This window comes from Onychomys torridus, chromosome 21 (genome assembly GCF_903995425.1).
Source record: "Onychomys torridus chromosome 21, mOncTor1.1, whole genome shotgun sequence".
NCBI classification, from domain to species: domain Eukaryota; kingdom Metazoa; phylum Chordata; class Mammalia; order Rodentia; family Cricetidae; genus Onychomys; species Onychomys torridus.
This window is the reverse complement of record NC_050463.1, coordinates 6,962,224-6,975,332: the sequence shown is the minus strand read 5'-3', so window position 1 is coordinate 6,975,332 and position 13,109 is coordinate 6,962,224. Positions and strand designations below refer to the sequence as shown.

General features: G+C 44.2%; 1 protein-coding gene across 6 annotated transcripts in view; it reads left to right on the top strand.

Moving 5' to 3' along the window:
* The first annotated feature begins 1,017 nt into the window (after positions 1–1,017).
* Positions 1,018–13,109, top strand: part of Brd4 (bromodomain containing 4) — an 82,757-nt gene continuing 70,665 nt past the window's right edge. For 4 of the 6 annotated variants that reach the window (XM_036170542.1, XM_036170539.1, XM_036170544.1 and 1 more), the window contains exon 1: positions 1,018–1,230. The gene's annotated coding sequence lies outside the window, so the exon portion shown is untranslated. Of the gene's footprint in view, positions 1,231–1,665; positions 1,717–1,901; positions 1,921–13,109 lie in introns of those variants that run through there. The other 2 variants (XM_036170540.1, XM_036170541.1) reach the window with 2 other exon arrangements.

Here is a 13,109-nt window from a genome sequence, read left to right as displayed (position 1 = left end):
GGAACAAAACTCACGACATCGGAAGAGCAGTAAAGGCTCTTAACCACTGAGCCATCTCTCCAGCCCCTATTTGAGAATGTATTGATATAATGATACAACGAAGAAAATTCCATAATTGGGTGTAGTGAAACATGTTTGTATTTTCAGCAGTTGTCAGCTGACAACCTTTTACACCCCAGCATGCCTAACCACAATACTCTGGCCTTAATGTTCCTCTACCACCTGTCTTTGAGGTCTCTCTTCACCACCTGCCTCTTTTTGAGTTTGTCATCGGACCATTGTTAAATATTTGGAGGTCTGACTTAGCCTTAAATTTTTTTCTCTGGATGGGCGGTGGTGTCGCACGTCTTTAATCCCAGCACTCAGAAGGCAGAGCCAGGCGGATCTCCGTGAGTTCCAGGCCAGGTTGGCCTCCAAAGCTACAGAGAAACCGTCTTGAACCCCCCTCCAAAAAAATTTTTTTTTTCTCAGCCGGGCGGTGGTGGCACATGCCTTTCTTTAATCTAAGCACTCGGGAGGCAGAGCCAGGTGGATTTCTGTGAGTTCAAGGCCAGCCTGGTCTACCTGGACAGGCACCAAAACTACATAGAGAAACCCTGTCTCGAAAACCAAAAAGACAAAACAAAAAAAAAAAAAAAATTTTTTTTTTTTTCTCTCGTCGCCTCCTCACTCATCTACAGGGTTCCTTCCCTGGGTCTTCTTGTCGGCGTCTTCCGAAAAAGTCTCTCTTAGTTTCCTGGTTGCTCTGAAGCCTTCTGTCTGTGGGGTCCTCTTTTCTTGATCTTAGGTTAGTCCTTCAGTTTGCGGGATGCACAGCCTCCTCGCTCGGGCGCTGGAGTCCCTTGGTGTCTTCTAAGATCCCCCTGCTCCGACAGTCAGCAGCCTCCGGCCCTTAGCTCTTAACCTGCTGCCTGCATCTGCGAGGCTCTCTGCAACTGGGAGGACGGGCGGGACGCGCACGCCGGGCGCGGCGGCGGCGACGCGGGGCCGCGCGCGCAGCGTGCGTGGTGACGTCAGTGCGCTGGCGGCGGCGGCAGGGCTGTTTGTTCTGCTCCCGCAGCCGAGGAACCGAAGCAGTGGCGGCGGCTGCGGCGGCGGCGGCGGTGGCCGGCGGTGTCCGCAGGCGAGCGGGGCCTGTGTGCGCAGCGGCGCAGCGGGCGCGGCGGACGGGCCCCGGCTCGGCGCAGGTGGCCCGGACAGCGGGAGGAGGCGTGCGGCCTAGCATCTCAGGTGAGGAGCGGTGTCCTTCGCGGCCGCGAGGCGGGCTGCCGGGCCTCACGGCGCGGCCCGCGTAACCTGCATTGCGTAATGGAGCCGGTGCGCCACCACCTACGCCATCGGCGCGGCGCGGGGGCGGGGAGGCCGGAGTTTGGTGGGCCCGGAGCTTGCTTGCTGCTTTTGGTCTGCCGGGGCCGCCCGCACCGTTGGTGCGGCGGCGGCCGGGCGGGCTCGCGGGCTCCGCAGTGGAGCGGTTGTGGCCGCCGCTGGCCTCCTCGGCGCGGGTAGCAGCGGGGACCGGGGACGCGGGCGCTCTGGGCGGCGGGACGGGCGGCCGGGGGCGGGCGGGGGGCGGGCCAAGCGCCCGGCACTTCCTGCCGCCGCCATTTTGTCAAGTGAGGAGGAGGAGGAGGAGGAGGAGGAGGAGGAGGAGGAGGAAGAGGAGGAGGAGGAGGAGGAAGCGGCTACCGCGGGATCCGCGGTGCGCGCCCGGCCCGGGTAAGTCCGGGCCCGGGATGCTGGCCGCGGGTACTCCTGGTCCCCTTGGCTGCGGTTCCCCGTCGGTACTGGCTACTCCTGCGCGCTGTGCCCCGGCGCGCTCTCCTTCCGTCACCTGGGTCCTCCTGCCGGTGCTGGGATAGGGAGTTCCCGCTTCCCTAGCCTCACCTTTCTGGCTGTCCCTGGATCTCTGCCTAGAAAGAGGTAGAAGATCTTGACCAAAGGGAGAGGGCTGCCACCGAACTCCTGCCCCAGGCGGGACCCTGGAGACAGGAGGGGTGACGAAAGACCAGGAGTCTCTCGATCCACCCACTCCCAGCCTGGAAGCCCCCTGTTTGGGTGCTTTGTTTCGCCAGGTCTTTGCTCGCTAGCGTTCCTTGCAGTGGTCTTTTTTATTTGCGGATATGTGTTGGTTTAGGGTGGGATGTGGGGGAGTTGTGATTCAGCAAAATAAGATGACCCCCCCACCCCCAAACACGGAAATAGCACAACTTCAAGGAGATGCCCCCAAGGCCGGGCCTTGGTTGGGAATGGGAAATCCCAGGTTAATGTAGTGGACAGTGTGAATACTTGTGCTCAGGCCGGTGGATGAGTCATGTGCTTCTGCTAAGTGGCTGACCTCCCTTTTACTCAAGACAAGGATTTTTTTAAAAAGTGTTTTGGCCTGCTTGTTTACTTGTTTATGCTTTTTGCAACTTGGTGAAATTATCTGTGTGTGTATGTATGTATGTATGTTGGATGCCAGTGATCTCTTGCGGCAGGCCTCTTGAGAATTGAAATGTCTGCTTACCATCGAAGGGGCATTAATAGGCCCTGGTTACAAAAATCCAATACGCAGTGTACTTCTAAGCTCATGTGCTCTTTAGTGCTATAATGAATGGTTGGAAAATTTTTATGAATGGAGATGTCAACTTTCATAAAAAGTCTTTGGAATTGGTAGACCTTGGAAGTTGTAAAGAACGTCCTGTACAAAAACTAAAAGGATTTGTGAATGTGTTTTCAATTCCAAGAAGGCTTTGGGTGGCACTGTGTTTTATGGCCTTTACAATAAATACTTATTTTTGTTTTTGAGACAAGATTTCCTTGGCTATCCTGGAATTCCCACTGTAGACCAGGCTTGTCAGAGATCCGCCTGCCTTTGCCTCCCGAAGTGCTGGATTAAGGGTGTGAGCCGCTGTTTCCGACTGACACTGTTTTATGGCCTTTCCAATAATCTCAAAAAAAAACATTCTTTTCATTTTAATTTGAATGAGGATGATCTTCTCACGGAGGGCATTTATAGATAACCAACTCCTTCCTACCCAAAGCTTCAGCCAGGAAGGTTGGAGAATATAAAACAGTCAAATCAAGAAGGAAAGCACCTAATCTATTACAAAATATATTGCTGCCCAGTTGTCCACCATATATTTGGTAGACAATGGAGTATTTAAGGACTCAAGCTAAAATGGTGTTAGTTGGTTTTAACTGGAAATAACCTCCCTCCCCCTTTTATCTTGCTAGCATTCTGCTCATGCAAATTGCCAAAGATAAGGGATTTTGCCTACTGGTGAAAGCTAGGATGCAGAAGTGGCTGGGATAGTTTGGGTGTTCTGAAAGTTTGTGTATATATAGTTTGGAGGGCTGCAAGGGGAAAATAGCTAAGAGTTGCTGGAGAACCTTAGACCACTTAGTAAAATTTGCACTGAATTATTGTTTAAAGGAATTTAGACTTTGTTTCCAAGAGATAATCTTTTTGAGCCAGTTTTTGTGATCTTTGTACTAAATCGTACTTTCACTGCTGGGAATAGGGAATAACTGTAATATTTTCAAGTTACACAATTTAGGCTGTTGAATGAGTTGAGAATTAGAAATTCTGTAGATTGGAGGTTATTTTAATTAATTTTTGTGCAACACATGCATTCTTCCCTTGGAGGCCAGAGAGGGCCTCAGATCCCCCAGAATTGGAGTTACAAATGGTTGTGAGCAGCCGTGAGGGTGCTGGGACCAGAACCTGGGTCCCTAGCAAGAACAGAAATAGATGAGCAGTCTCTCCAGTCCCTGAATGTTAATTGTTTTTTGAGACAAGGTTTCATTCTGTAGTCCAGGCTGTCAAACTTGACAGTCTTCCTGTCTCAGCTTCCCAAGGGCTATGAGCCACATCATGCTTGGAATTGTTTTTAAAGAAAAACCATTTTGGGCACTTTGCTTCTGACAACCCACTGTCATCGTCTGTGTGGATATAAAGTATTTTGATGTCTAGAGTCTGCAGAGATGGCTCAGTTGCTCTTGGGTAGGACCTACAGTGCCAGTTTACAATGTTCTATAACTTCAGCTCTTGTGGAAGCAACCCTGTCATATGGCTTCCTGGGGCCCCTGCATGCACTGCACACACCCCCCCCCAAAATAAAAATTAAAATCGTGATGTCTAAGTTTGAATAATCTTGTGGGACTGAGGACATGGGTTGGAAAGATGGGCACAGTGTCACAGCCTTGTAATCTCAGCACTCAGAAGAGATACCAGAGAATCTCCAATTCTAGGGTACTCTGGGCCACATGCTGATTCTGTGATCAAGAAAGAATATTTTTATCATTGAAAATTGCTAATGGAACTGGGAGTGGTGGCACAGGCGTTTTAATCCTAGCAGGTGGATCTCTTGATTTGGAGGCCATCCTAGTCTACAGAGAGTTGCTGGATAGCCAGGACTACTCAGAGAGACCCTGAATTAAAACCAACCAAACAAAAAACCCTGTTAATAGATCTGATAAGTCTTTGTGGTTTTTATTGTTCTAGTAAGAAAATACTGGACATTTGCAAAGTGAGAATTCTGAGAAAATCCTTGCTGCTGCTATTTAATTTAGTACATGTGGCATGCACATGTAACAGATTTTTCCTCAAGTTGCTTTTTTTTTTCCTTTCATCAGAATTAAGTTCCACAGGAAAGGGGTTTGTTTGGCTTTGCTTTTCTTCTCCATTGTATCTTTAGTGCCTAAAAGAGCATCTTAAAAATTATATAGGAATTTTTTGCTATTCATAATACTAAATGTAAGTTCATTTGAAAAAATACTGTCACTTAGAAGGAGTGTGAGTTTTAAGTAAGGTAACATTGAAGTCCTCAGTAATTGTGGTAAACTTACTGAGTCTGAGCAATTCGGTATACAGTTGCTTAAGTGCACTGTGTGTTCTGAGTTTCCTACTTAGCAGCTTATGATGTACATGAGTGGGTTTGACCTGTGGTTCAACCCAACATGCAGAAAGTACTTTAAAAGGGAGATGAACTGGGTAATAAAGTGTATGGGTAGCATTTCTTAACTTTTATGTAGTCAGTAAAATATTGGTTACTTTTTAAAAAAAAGTTGGGGCTAGAGAGATGGCTCAGCTGTTAAAGGCTAGGCTCACAACCCCCCCCCCAAAAGTTGAACCTAATGTTTTTGCCATTGATTCATGTATAAATATCAATATCTATAATTCATCCCTCAGCTCTTAGTATATACAAGAGAAAAAAATGTTTTCTACAATAACTTTGTTTTGGTATTCCCAATGTTTGAGTATCAATTTTGTGTAATCTGAGGTTGACACTGTTGTGAAATTGATCAAACTTTTTTGGTTGGCTGTTTTTTACATTTTTAAGAACAGCTTTTTGAGATACACTATTCAAACAATAAAATTTACTGAATTTTAGCATGGTTACAGAATTGTGCATCCATCACTATAATCAATTGTAGGACATTTCCATGTCCTCACAAAGAACCCATGATTCTGGTAGCAGTTACTTTCCATCCTCCTGTAATCCCTGGAAACTGTCATCTGTATGTACATTTGCCTCTTCCAGATACTTTAACCTTCAGTGTTTGACTTCTTTCATTAAGTGTGCTTTTAGATGGTTCATTCGGCATGCATCAGTACTTCATTCTCTTTCATGATAGAATGATAGGTGTGTCACATTTTGTTTACTCAGTTTTAATGGATAAAATGCTGGGCTTGAGTAGTTTTCACTTTTTGGTAAGAGGGAATAGTGCTGCTTAAACACTGCTATACCATTTCAGGAGTGGTGGCTCTGGGGAGTCAGAGGCAGGAGGATAGAGAGTTGGTGAGCCCCTGGGCTACATTGTAAGGCCCTGTTTATAAGAAAGAAAAGCTTGTGTATAAGTATTTATGTGGACATGCATTGATTTTTTTTTTATGGGCCAGATATATAGGAGTAATTTGATAAGTCGGATGGTAATTATATTTAACATTTTGAAGATGGACAGAGACTGGCGGGTCCCCCCCCCCCCTCCACTGGAGGGGTTTGTTTGAGACTGGGCCTCATAACCAAGGATGACCTTGAATTTAGGGTCCTCTTGTCTCCACTTAGTGTTGGAATTACAAGTGTGTCACCATTCTCCATTTATAAAGTGCTGGGGATCATACCCTCGGCTTGCGTGTTAGTAAGCACCTTACCAGCTGAACTGTGTCGGGTGTCGCCGCCCCTCTCCCCAACTGCATTCTAGTGCTTACCATAGGGTCAGAAGAAAAGGCCTAGAAAATACGTTAGAGTGAATGGAGATATGGCAGCCCAAGAATAAAGTGCATACACAACAGTTTGATACAAGTATATAGGAGAAAGTCTAGAACAGGTAGCCAAAATTTATACCTTTTTCTTTTTTTGGGGGGGGGACGACAAGGTAATTCTGACTGTCCTAAAATTCATTTTTTAGACCAGACTGGCTTCAAGTCACAGACATCCGCCTGTTTCTGTTTCTGCTTCTATGTGCTGAGATTAAAGGCGAACACCAACATGTCCAGCCCCCAAATTTTGTATTTCTTTTGGGTGTGAGAGTGTCTGCCATGAAGTATGTGTAGTGGTCATTAACTTTTGTAGGAATTGGTTCTCTCTTTCACTATTGAATTCAGGTCTTCAGGCTTTGCTGCAAATATCTTTTCTTTCTTTCTTTCTTTCTTTTTTTTTTTTTTTTTTTTTGAGCCTAGGATTGAACCCCTTGGCGCTCTACCATTGAGCTAAATCCCCAACCTGGCTGCAAATAAATATCTTTACTTGTTGAGCCATCTTATACTTCTCTTTTTTGATTTTTCTTTTCTTTCTCTCTCTCTCTATTTTTTTTATTTTTATTATTTTTGGGGGGGGGGTTTGAGACAGGGTTTCTCTGTAGCTTTGGGACTTTCCTAGAACTCACTCTGTAGCCCTGGCTGGCCTTGAACACACAGAGATCCACCTGCCTCTGCCTCCTGAGTGCTGGGATTACAGGCGTTCGACACCACCGCCTGGCAAAAATTAAAAGCTATCTTTTAATCCTATCATTATTTTAATTTTTCCCCCTATATATACTTTTGTAACAAAATTGGTTTGGATCCTCTTTAGGATTTGGTCCTGGAAATTATACCTAGAACCTTGAACTAGCTAGGCAGATACTCTACCACTGATCTATCGCCCTGACTCTATGGGGTTTATATTTATTATTGTGACAGAGTGTGTAAGTGAGTGTTGGTGTAAGTGTGGAAGTCAGGACAACTTCTTAGACTTGGTTCTCCATTATCCTTTATGTGGATTCTGGCAATCTCTTGTCAAGCTTGCACATCAAAAGCTCTTTGATTTACTGAGCAGTCTCACTTGCCCTGGCTGGGGTTTTGTTTTTTTTGAGACAAGTGCCCTCTGTAACCCTGGCTGGTCTTGAAATTCGTCAGCCTGCTTTTGCCTTTCACTACTTATTGGGATTACAGATGTTCACCAGCAAAGCCTGGCTAATTTCTTTTGTTTTACCAAATTACTACATGGGTAAACATATCTAAAAGTACTTAAACTATCATTCAGTTCTACCATAATTTCTATTTTTGGATGTGGTTTTCAGATTTTCTCTTTTATCTCTAGGAACAAGACCACTATATCAAAAGGTGTGTATTTTTGAAGTTTTTCCGATTACATGCATTTCCATTTCTTTGTCAGAATTTAGCAGGGTCTTGTTTATGTAAGTGAGGTCCATTTTCTCTCCATAAATGACAGTTGTGGAATACAAAATGTCTTTTCTTAGATGTATTCTCAGGGCTTCTGAGAAAAGAAAACGTTCCTGGCACTTGATCTTTGACCTTTCTTCCCTCTCTTGCCTAGAGTAGGACCTCCCCCACTTCCCAAAATCCAGTCTCCTGCCCTGCCATCAGGGATTGTTTTAAGGAAGGTGACTCTAGGGATCTGAGCACCCTCCCAGCTTCCAGTCACAACTCAGTTTTGTTGTTCTCCTAAGACTATAGCATGGCTTTCTGTCTCTCATTTGTCCCTGTCCTTCCTGAAACCTTGCCTATTTTGCATTAAAATGAGTGTCTTGCATGACACTCATTTAAATCTTGTTACCAATCCAGTGCCCTCTTACGGTATTTACAATCAGCCTGTATTACGTAGGTGGGAAGAAGGTACTAGGCACAGAGTCTATCCACAGGTAGGAATAACTTAACCCTGACCCTGATTAGCAGGGCTTGGTTTTCTAGGCAAGTCACCCAATCAACGAGGTGCCTTCCAAGGGTGCTGTGTCTTCCTCTAGGCAAATTTCAGTGGAGACTAATGGAGGAGATGACATGAAGGGGAGAATTGCCCATCTTACCTGATAAGGAGATATCAAGAGCAGGATAATGGGATTAGTTGAAATGGACTAGTTATGAAGGTACTTGCCTTGAGATGTTTGTTGCAGTTTGGGGAAATGATCCAGTAGGAGCAGGCCTGATGATGTGACTTTATGAAGGAGCCAGAAGATGGTGGTGGAACACCGATGCATCTCTCCATACCTTCACTGCTTCCCTTGGCTCCCTTTTGAATTGTATTGATGTCCAGGTTTGATGGAAGTATTCTGGTCTTCAGCAAGTGATTGGTAGGTTGAAGCTGAACCAGGTGTAGTGTAGTTCCTGATGTTAGGCTGAAGTCTTGCTATTGGATTTTGGGTCTTGACCACAAGACCAGTTCCTGAGGGAATATCATTTTGTTAGTTTGTGTGAAACTCAAAGGTTCTTTTACTTTTTTTTGAGACAGGGTTTCTCTGTGTATCTCTAGCTGTCCTGGATCTCACTCTAGACCAGGCTGGTCTGCCTGTCTCTGCCTCCCGAGTGCAGGGATTAAAAAGTGCTGGCATCAAAGGCATGCACCACCACTGCCCAGCTGTATTTCTTTTACAAATAGGTCAGGTAATTTAAACATTAACTCCAAAATAAGAGAAATTGCTGGGTGTAGTGGTGCATACCTTTAATCCCAACACTGAAGTGGCAGACAGAGCTCTTGAGTTCAAGGCCATCCTGCTCTGAAGCCTAACCAAGGCTGCCTCATGATATACCCTGTCTCCAAAACAGAACTAAACCAAGAAGGAGAAATAGCATAAATTTGGCATCTTCTGAATGCTGGGATTAATGGTGTATGCCTGGCTGCCCCCTCCCTTTTTTTCCCCCTAAAGAAAATCAGGTTAGACTTTCCAGTGTGGGTGGCTCTAGAACTTTGCTGCAGCAGGCAGTAGTGGTCTTGGGTAGCATTGTATACCGGAAAGATAGCTGTGGAGCTCACTGTCAGAGTTCAGACTCAGGGCCATAGTTCTGAACTTTGTAAAATGGGACCAGTATTCTAAGCTTTGGACAAGGGTGGCCCTGTGTGTGGCTCAGTTGGAGTGAGGGCATATCTTACTGTACTTTATGTTCACTGGGGAGGAAGAGTGGAGACCAGTAGTATTTGTTTTGTTGAAAGGACTGAGAATATTTGTCCAGGTCTTTTCTACTTTGTTTGCAGTGGCCACTCTACTTTTCTTGGTTTCCATTCAAGGCCAAAATTGCTTATTTGTTTCTAGCTGCTGTTACATCAAGAGACTTGGACACATTGTGGAGACAGAGCCTGGGGAGAGGTTGGATTTGGTATTATGCAATTTCCAGAAATACCAATTAGTAATTCCTGTGTCCTTGAGTGTAGTTAATATCCCCAGTTGTCCTTCCTCAGGTAATAAGGCACACATGATTACATGTTTGGTCCTTTGGCCTTTGAGGTTGTATTAAAAAAAAAAAAAAACAGGAAGAAGACTAAAGGGGACTTAAATTTGAAGACTTTACATCTGAAATAGCTGGCATTCACTTAGAGGAAGCATCTGTTTTATGGGACTGACCATTATTGTAGGGTTAAAATGAGAACCACATGTAGTATAGAACCTGCCAATGTGGGTGGGCAGTGGTCATACTTGGCAGCTGCCCTCGGGCTACTGTGATTTTCCAGGACTCAGTTTCTTGTGTATAAAATGGTGTAAAAAAGGTTTAGGTTCCAGTCTGGAGTTTGAGGGAAATATTGTTGCTGTTTTGAGGTGTGATCTCTGTACCCTAGGTTGGCATCTAACTCAGCAATCCTTCCTCAATAGCCTTCTGAGTGTAGGGATTACGGGTGTTGTGTCACCTCACCCAGTAGTAATTCATCTTTTTTCCAAACAAAAGCTCATATAAAATGAACTAGTGGGTTAAGATATGACAAAGGATATCACACATTTCAAGGCTACTTCATAAAACCTTTGCCTGATTTTATGTGTTGAAATGTCTTCCCCCCCCCATCCTCTTCCTCCTTTTTAGACATGTTTTCTGTGTAGCCCTGACTGGCTGGCCTTGAACTCACAGAGATCCACCTGCCAGGATTAAAAGTGTGAGCCACCATTGCCCTGCTTAAGTGTGTTCTTAATCTGGGTGATATCAGAGAAGTGTAAGAATAGTTTATATAATAATTTGATGGTAATTATGAGTGTTTTATTTTTATTTAATTAATTGTTTTTTGAGACAGTTTCTCTATCTGCCCTGGAACTTGTTCTGTAAACCAAACTAGTCTCAAACTCAGGTCCACCTGCCCCTCCTCCTGAGTGCTGGGGTTAAGGGTATATGTAACCAATGTCTGGGTTTTTTGTTTTATTTTTGATTACTTTTTGCTTTTTAATGGTTTTTATTTTTTTCATTTACCCAGTGTGATCCTGAATATGCTTTTTAGTAGAAGGTAAAATGCTTAGATTTTTGGTTTCTGTTCTATTAGATTTTTGGTTTCTGTTCTATTCTTTGTACTTAGTGCTCCATAGAAGTTTGGGTATGGTGAAGGTAGAGGAAGTAGGTAGTGAAGATTCTGTCAGTTTTTGGAAACAAGATGTATTTAGAAACAAGAAGTATTTGTGTGTTCTATGCATGCTGTGCTGTGTTGTATGGTAAGGTACTTGTCTTCTATTTTCAGGTACTTTCCTCATGTGTTTTTTAGAAATTATTTAGCTTTTATGTGTATTGGTGTGAAGATGTCAGATCCCCTGGAACTGAAATTATAGGCAGTTGTGAGCTGCCATGTGGGTGCTGAGAATTGAATCTGGGCCCTCTGGAGGAGGAGCCAGTGCTCTTAACCACTGAGCTATCTTTCCAGCCTGCTCCTCATGACTTTTTTTTTTTTTTTTTAAAGATTTATTTATTTATTATGTATCCAGTGTTCTGTCTGCACATATCCCTGCAGGCCAGAAGAAGGCACCAGATCTTATTTCAGATGGTTGTGAGCCACCATGTGGTTGCTGGGAATTGAACTCAGGACCTGGAAGAGCAGTCAGTGCTCTTAACCTCTGAGCCATCTCTCCAGCCCAAGCCCTGGTTTCTTAACTGCTGAGCCATTTCTCCAACCCACTTTTTTGTTAAGGTAACTTTCTTAAGGAAATGTTAGGTGTCTTTGGGGTATAAGTAACAAATCCTCAAACTTGAGTTGGGCATACAGTTCAGTGGTAGAACACTGATCTGACATGGGTGAGACCCAAGTTTTGGTCCCCAGTACCATAAAAACAGACTTCAGTATGGCCAGATTATTTCCATACAATAAAAGGAAATTTGTTAATCATTAGCCAGCTGTGGTAGCACATGCCTATATTTCCAGTACTAAGTAGACTGAGACGGATTGTAAAGTTCAGCCTGACTTACATGATGAGACTTTGCCCATAAAAGTAAAAATAAGCAAACAAACAAAAAGATGCTGTTTAGTTGTGATGCCAAAGGCTCAGATAATGACTTCAGAGTCTATTTTACATTTTCCATATTCTGACCTCAAGGTTAAGAAATGTTTAGAGAACCCTGGGTTGGATCTTTGTCCATCTGTCAGGTATGAAGTAGAAATCCTTGAACTATCTTACCTTAGGCATCTTTAGCTGGTTTCTATACTCCAAGCATCTCAAGTAACAGCTCTTATTAATGCCTTGCTATTTGAGTAAGACATACTAGCTTAGATAGTTGTTTTAACAGACCCTGAAATTGCAAGGAGAGTGTACCAATAACGTGGAATAAATTTTGGGTGGCTGAACAAAGGGAAGGTTATTTACCTTCGTAGGTCTCAAGCCAGACATTGTCTCCCTACCCCCAACCTCCTCCACCAGAAAAACAAAAAGGCTTAGAATGAAGATGATAATGGATTTTTGTTGTTTTTTGAGACAGGATTTCTCTGTGTAGCTTTGGTGCCTGTCCTGGATCTCACTCTGTAGCCCAGGCTGGCCTCAAACTCACAGAGATCCGCCTGGCTCTGCCTCCCAAGTGCTGGGATTAAAGCCACCACCGCCCAGAGGATTTTTTTTTTTTTTTAATCAGAGGAAAATCTGTTAGTAAAAGACATAGTTTATATCTCATTTTATGTCAGGTACAGAGGTTCTGGCAGTGCTCTGTGCAGAAATACTGCTCTGGGGAATCAGCTCTAGAGGAGGAGTTATTGAGTGGGCAGGAGGATTCAGGCTGCTGCTGCTAATACAGGGTTCTCTGTGTGGCAGAAAATAAATAACACTCAGGAAACACAAGGATGAAAGGTTCACACCATAAAGGAATTGCAAGGAAGTCTGGGTTTGGAAGCCAGGTAGGTTACGTTTCAGCAGGCTTACATGAATGACACTGTGCTGGAAGTTGTTTTAGATCTGTCTTCTAAGTTTAGAGAAGCAACTCTTGTAGATTCATGATTTGCTAAACCCAGCCTTTTGTAAAATCTGCTGCTTAGTATTCCTCTAGTACTACAAGGGGCCTACTCAGATTTCCATAATCAAAATTAGCTTGACCGGAATAATCATTTTCCTACGATTCTTGCTGTTGAAAACAGTTGTTGAAGTTGACTGAAGGAGGACAAGAACAGGAGGCAGAACTTTTCCTTTGCATCACCTTTTATCACCAACATTAGCTCTGGATAGAGGCCTTTAAGCATAGCACCCCCACGCCTCCACCCCTGTATGTCCCTGCCCCAGGCACAAATTCATGAACACTGTGCACTGGGGCTTTAGGCCATGCTTCCCAGTGGAAGTCAGTGGTCAAGAATTAGACCAGTCATACTTTTTTTGCTGGAGCATCAGCTCTAGGCAAGGTTAGAAAGCCTTCTAGAATTCAAAGTTATCTCTTAAAAAAATGCATCCATACATAAACTTTGAACCTTAAA